This window comes from Geotrypetes seraphini, chromosome 8 (assembly GCF_902459505.1).
Source record: "Geotrypetes seraphini chromosome 8, aGeoSer1.1, whole genome shotgun sequence".
Classification (NCBI taxonomy): domain Eukaryota; kingdom Metazoa; phylum Chordata; class Amphibia; order Gymnophiona; family Dermophiidae; genus Geotrypetes; species Geotrypetes seraphini.
Genome location: NC_047091.1, coordinates 128,991,454 through 128,998,433, shown reverse-complemented (window position 1 = coordinate 128,998,433; position 6,980 = coordinate 128,991,454).

Genomic DNA, 6,980 nt, shown 5'->3' with positions numbered 1-6,980 from the left:
CGCTGCCATCGGGGAACAGGCCCCCAAACCACCGCCGCCATCCAATAACAGGCCCCAAAGCCGCCACCCCAAGCTCTCCCTGCTTCCCTGCGTCGGGCCTACCAGCATCCCTCTCCCCGACGTCAATTCTGCCATCGGAGAGGAAGTTCCGGCCCAGTCAGGCAGTGATTGGCTGGCCCGAACTTCCTCTTCGACGGCAGAATTGACTTCGGGGAGAGGAAGGCTGATTGGCCGGTAGATCGCCAAGACAAAGTGAGTCTATCATGGAGCCCGGGATGGGCTCCGCGATCGACTCACTTTGCCTTGGCGATCTACCGGTCGATCACGATCGACTTATTGGGCACCCATGTACTATGACATCAGTGCGCATAAGTGGATTGTGTGTTTATCCGAATTGCAAATATCTGGAGTTTATGTCCATTGACTTTTTTAAAAAACCAAGAAAAAAAACGGGACCATGGTGGTAGCATGCGCTTAAAGACATGCACTTCGGTGGAGTCGACTTTAGATCTCTCTGTATTTGGGATGGATGGGGGGCTTTGAAATTGCTCTTTTTAAGGTTACAGGGGGAGCAGTTGGTTTTCTATGTCCTAAAATAATCCTGGAGTTCAAATTTCTGCTGCATTCTGAGCATGAAACTTGCCCGCCTTATTCTTTTTGTTTCAAATATTTATTGAACGTTTAAATTGTTATAATACAAAAGATTCAATAAATATATACAAGTTTATACATAAATACATATATACAATAAATATATACAAGTTTATACATAATAAGGCACCAAAAACTGAATAAAGAAATCTCCAAACTACACCACTGCCTCTCGGAAATAAAAAGCTGGATGTCCCAAAACAAACTTCAACAAAATGCAGCGAAAACCATGCTCCTCTGGATATAGAGAAGTGACCCCAAACTCACCCACTCTTGGGAATTGGCCACCCTGATGGCCAAAGGCAAAGTACGCAGCCTAAGGATGATCCTTGATGGCGACCTCTCGCTCTCTTACCATATCTCCCAAATAGTATCTGCCAGACTTTGTGTGCCATGCAATCTACCATATTATGTCTGAGAGTGTTGCGCAGGGGTTAGAGCACCCTAAGGTTGAGGGTTCAGACCCACACTGCTCCTTCTTGTGATCTTAGGCAAGTCACTTGATCCCAAAAATAAATGACTTGAAAATTTGTGATGTCAAGATCAGAGGAGTTCTTTAAACAGAGCAACGTTTTCAGCCTCTGAAAAATTGATGATTATGAATGGGTTCTTTCAAGTTTCAGCATGAAGAGGAGGAAAAGCCTCAGAAAATAACCTGTCACGCCAAATTTTAAGCAGATTATTTGAAACACAACCTCTTTGACACAAAAACCTCCTCAATAATGTTTCAGTTCGTTTTCAAAACCCATTCAATATATTTAAACGTAAACTTCAAAGCAGATGACATCCCACACCCACAAAAGTGAATGAATCCCATACCAAAAAACATGTCTTCACTTTTCGGGACTGAAGAACTCTCACTCTCTTCCACACGGGAACCAGGTGTAGGCAGTTCTGGATATCACTTAGAGAATGACACGGTGGCAAAATTCATCACTGTTCCCGTCCCCGCGGATAACCGTGGGAAATAATCCCATGTCATTTTCTAGTGTCTACTTCAACCTCGGTCCTTCTACACCAGCATTCTTCAAAGCAAAGCTTGCGGGTCAGTGGTTGTGGCCATTCATACTCTGATTCTTTCTTCTTTCCTTAAAGAATGACATGAAGATGGCTTCCCGCAGTTATCCGCGAGGACGGGAACGGTGATGAATTTTGTCACCGTGTCATTCTCTAATGTCACTCTTTGCAAGAACGCTGACTAGTGGCGTAGCAAGAATGAGAGGTGCCCAGGGCGGGGATGACCCTCCCCTGACTCCCCCCCCACCACACACTCCTTCCCTGCCCCCTTCCTACGACATACGTGCCATTTCCCTTCCCCATACCTCTAATGTTCTTTGCATGAGCAGGAACCCCAAGCTACTGTCGCATCAGCAATGGCTATTCCTCTGACGTCACTTCCTAGCAGCTGGTCCAGGAAGTGATGTCAGAGGAAGAGCCGATGCTGGCGCAACAGCAGGAACATTACAGAGGTAAGGGGGTAGGGAAGTGATGCGCGCACAAGGCAGTGAAGAGGACGGGTGCCTATGCCCTCACCAAGATGGCTCCCAGGATAGACCGTCCCCCCTTACTATACCACTGATGCTGACCCACTTCCAGGCTTCAAATACTTATAAAGATGCTGAGCCTAAGCCGACGATGGCCAGTCAGCATATTGCTATGGCTGCCTCAGGGCTAACCAAGCTCATCTGGCTTGAATACATGCTGCTTTTTCTGAACAAATGCCCTCTTGAAAACCAGAAACACACACTCAGTTCAGCACATTATTTATTTATTCAGTTTTCTATACTGTTCTCCCAGGAGAGCTCAGAACGGTTTACATGCATTTATTCAGGTACTCAAGCAGTTTTCCCTCTCTGTCCCGGCGGGCTCACAATCTAACGTATCTGGGGCAATGGGGGGATTAAGTGACTTACCCAGGGTCACAAGGAGCAGCATGGGTTTGAACCCACAACCTCAGGGTGCTGAGGCTGTAGCTTTAACCACTGCGCCACACTCTCCCCTCTATGTACCCTGTTTGTGATCTCTCTAAGTGGCCTGCTTACTTTTCATTGGCCTACTAGAGTTGTGCAGACGCTTCCTTTTTAAATTGTGTATTTCCTGCATTTGAGTGACACTTAGTGAATCTAAAACCATACCCCTGAGGCAGGCCTCTATTTAGGAGGCCGAAATATGGACTGTGTCAGGTCATTGATTACAATACTCCAAAACAGGACTTTCTGTATATTTGGATTTTTTCATGTGGTTTTATATGTAATATGGTTTTAAATTGATTAATACAAATAAAGATTGTCTACCCCAAGGTTGACATGGTCTATACTGCTCCCCACTTGTTCTTCTCTTGTTTGACTTTACGTGGGGTTTTTGTTCTACCATCTCTATTGCACTGGAAATAGGGTTTATAGCTAAAAATAAGGCAAACTAGCCAAACCCAGGATAAAGAGATCTATAGATGCAAATCTAAAGGTAGAGATATCCCCACAGATCCTTAACCAAAAAAGTAGCCTAATCTTGAAAAGAAAATGGTATTTTCAATAATCATTTGTTTCTGGAGCAATAAAACATAAATACTGGCTTTTAGTAAACTGCTGTAGAGCTTCTTACTGTGGGTCAGCGAGATAAATTCTCTAACATTCATAGGAACTGAATGTACATCAGAGTATTTACCTCGCTGGCCCATGGTAAAAACCTCTACCATGGTTTAGTAAAAAGAACCCAAAGTTTGTATTGTATGTAGAGTAGAATAACATACAGTACATACCCGTTGGAAAAAAATGCTTTCTTTTTTTTTTTAATGTGCCACATTTTAGTTTCATGGAATGTCTCCTGTTAGTACTTTTTGACAACTTAAATAGCCATTCTTGTACAATCCCACTCTTCCTGAACAAGTGGGTAGTCATTTCCATCTCACAAGATCTCTTGTAGGAAGCTTCATTTACATATTTTGATCCTCCCCTCTTACCTCAAGACTGCCCTCTGACTTCCAGTTGTCTTCCTACAAGTGAGACAGTAGGTGCTAATTAGAGAATGACACGGTGAAAAAATTGGTCCCCGTCACCGCCCCGTCCCCATCTCACCATCCTCTGCACCGCCCCGTCACCGCCATTCCCTTCACCGCCCCGTCACCGCCACTGCCACCCCATTCACCGCCCCGTCACCGCCACTGCAACCCCATTCACCGCCCCGTCACCGTCACCGCTGCATACATAAAAGCCTCAAACGGGTACGATTTTATATACTTTTCTAATATCTCCCCTATGTATCTGCCATTGCCCCCCCCTGTGTCCATATTCCATCCCCATGGCATGTCCCCTTTTTGTCTCTGTCCCTATGCCCCATGCACATAATTTCCCCTCTTTCTGTTACCTTCCTGTGTCCAGATTTCCCCTATCTTCCTCTTCCATACCAGTGTGTCTCTTCTTTTCAACCCCATCTAGCTTTTTTCCCTCTTTCTTCCCCCCCCCCCCCCTGCTTCTAGCATCTGGCTCACCTGCCTGTCCTTCCCTTTCTTTCCTGCTGTGGGTTTTTCTTTCCGTTTTCATCACCTTGGCCCAGAATCCTTTTCCCTTTCACTCCCTCCTTACAGTCTGAGCCGGGAACACTAGCGATCGCACGGTCCTCGCAGCCCCCACCCGCCTGCCCAATCGATCCTAGTGTTTAGCCAGCTCTCTCCCTTCTCCTCACCTTAATTTTCAGGCTTTCTTTTTCAGCGACCTGCACGCTTTCCCAAAGAGCCGCACACGCGCGGCTGCTCAGTGTTCAATCTTCTGCTCTGCTGCAACTTCTTGTTTCCGGTTGCGTCAGAGCAGAAGATCGAAACTGAGCAGCAGTGGGTGCGCGGCTCTCTGATAGCGTGCGGGTCGCCGAAAAAGAAAATCTACAAACTAAGGTGAGGAGAAGGGAGAGAGCTGGCTAAACACTAGAATCGATTGGGCAGGCGGGTGTGAGCTGCGGGGACCGCGCGATCCTTCATGCCTCACTGCGGGGACAAGACCCATTCACCGCCCCGCGGGCGGTGAATGGCCTTGTCCCCGTCGCCGCAGCGACTGCTAGTTTTCTTCCCCGTTTTCGGCGGTGACCCGCGGCTAAAATGCGGTGGCCGCGGGTAAACCGCCACCGTGTCATTCTCTAGTGCTAATCTTTTCTGCTCTCTTCTCTAAACTGTTCAAAGTTTCTCCATGGGGAAGTTTCTCCATAGGGAAGTCATTCCATCATCTTTATCATTTTGGTTTGCCATCTCTGTATCTTGTCTAGTTCCATTATATATTTTTTCTGAGATTGGATGACCAGAACTAGACATGATAATTGTGATGCAGTCAAACCATGTATTGATAGATGTTACAGTATAATATTATTCATTATTATTTTCCATTCTTTTCTGACTAATTCCTAAGGCACTATCTCCTTTTTTGGCTATTTTCACATACTAAGCCAAGGATTTAAACATAGTGTCCATGGTAACCCCAAGATTCCTTTTTGTGTGGTGACTTTTAATATAGAGCCCAGTATCATGCATCTGTAATTAGGATTATTTTTCCCTATGTATGTTTTTGTATTGTCTAGTCTATTTTGGGTCCCGGGTTTGACTCACAGACAGTGGAAAGTAAGATGAGACAAGAGCCAGGTGGTGCATAAAAAGTATTTTTTATAAGTAAAGTCTTTTACAAATATAGAGTATAAATTAGATTTAGAGCTGCTTCTGTGTGTGTATGTCTATGTCCTGCCTGTATGAACGAGAGCAGAGAGAACTTATGCCCTGCCTTGTGAATGGGGTGTATGTATTTCTGAATGGTGGGTGTATAGATGTGAAGAGGCAAGAAGGAGCAAAAAGAATGAGCAAGAGGGAGATCAAGGTACTGCAGCCTATCTTTATAGATTTGAGTAACTTCCTGTTATAATTTGGTATCTGTTTGAAATCATGGCTCTCTATTGACAAGAAGCTCCTGTCTTTAAGAACAGGTCATTGGAGCCATTCTGTGTCTGAATTCCTTAAGCACCTGTTCTTATCACATCTGTTGAAATTCCAGGGCTTTGCAGGATACTCACCAGTACTATGCAAAAGGTTCTCTGTTAATCTCAAGTACAGTACTGGTCTTTTAGGAGTCATTTAGTAGCATTCTAAGGTCTTTTGTTAGACTGAATGGGCAGGGACCATTCAGTCTAGCTACAGACATTCCCAGGGTCAGATTTGTTTAATATATCCCAGAATCTTTTGCTTGCACTCTGGACCTGCCAACACGCAGTAATGTAATATTGACATATATCAGTTTCCACATTAAATATCATGTCACTTACATGCTGTTCCAATCTGTCTCCTGCAAATCCTGTTTATTCATGGTTTAAGAGCTTTGAACAGATTTGTGTTACCTCATTAACTGATCCCATCCAGGTTAAAAAAAAATATAAGTTCAAAGAGGGATCACATGGTGCAGCAACTAGGACATGTTTCAGAACCACTGAGGGCTCTACACTGTCCAGCCCCATCCATTTGTCCAAGATGGGTTTTACTTTTATTTTTTCATAAGATTCATGTCAAGTAGTTTATAGACAAATGTATTACCCAGTTGGGTGGCTCAGTGACTTCTAAAGCACAAAAGAAAGATAAAAACTGCTGAGGAATTGAATACTGCCAGTCTATGGTTATAATCAAAGCTGTTTACATATTATAAATGTAATGTAATGTAATGTAATTTATTTCTTATATACCGCTACATCCGTTAGGTTCTAAGCGGTTTACAGAACATTAAGATTAGAAATAAGAAAGGTACTTGAAAAATTCCCTTACTGTCCCGAAGGCTCACAATCTAACTAAAGTACCTGGAGGGTAATAGAGAAGTGAAAAGTAGAGTTAGAGGAAAAATAAAAATAAAATAAACATTTTAACAAGACAGCATTGATATAAATACTTTGGAAGGTAGAAGAGAGGAGAGAAAGGAATAGAAGCACTTGTGTTTTATCTGGGGAAATGGAGGGTTAAATGAGTTGTCCAAAGGCACAAGGAGCTACATTGGATCAAACCAAGCTCCCCAAAGAAAACAGCAAGAGGGGCTTGGCTGCTTTATCATATCACCTCTCATTGCTGTTTTTTTCTGGGGTCAAGAGGTGACATGTGGGGCCACCGAGCCCCTCTTGCTGTTTTCTCTGGGAGAGATGTTTATCCCTGGCAAAACTTTCAATTGAGAAAGAGCTACTTCTGACTTTAAAGTCAAATATGAAATGCTTTGATGATATCACTGAGAATTTTATAAAGAGGAGGATAGAGTTTCAGTTTAAATAAGCATTTTCCGAAAGCTCTTAGCTCTACTACACTTCAGTCCAAGACACCATTTAGT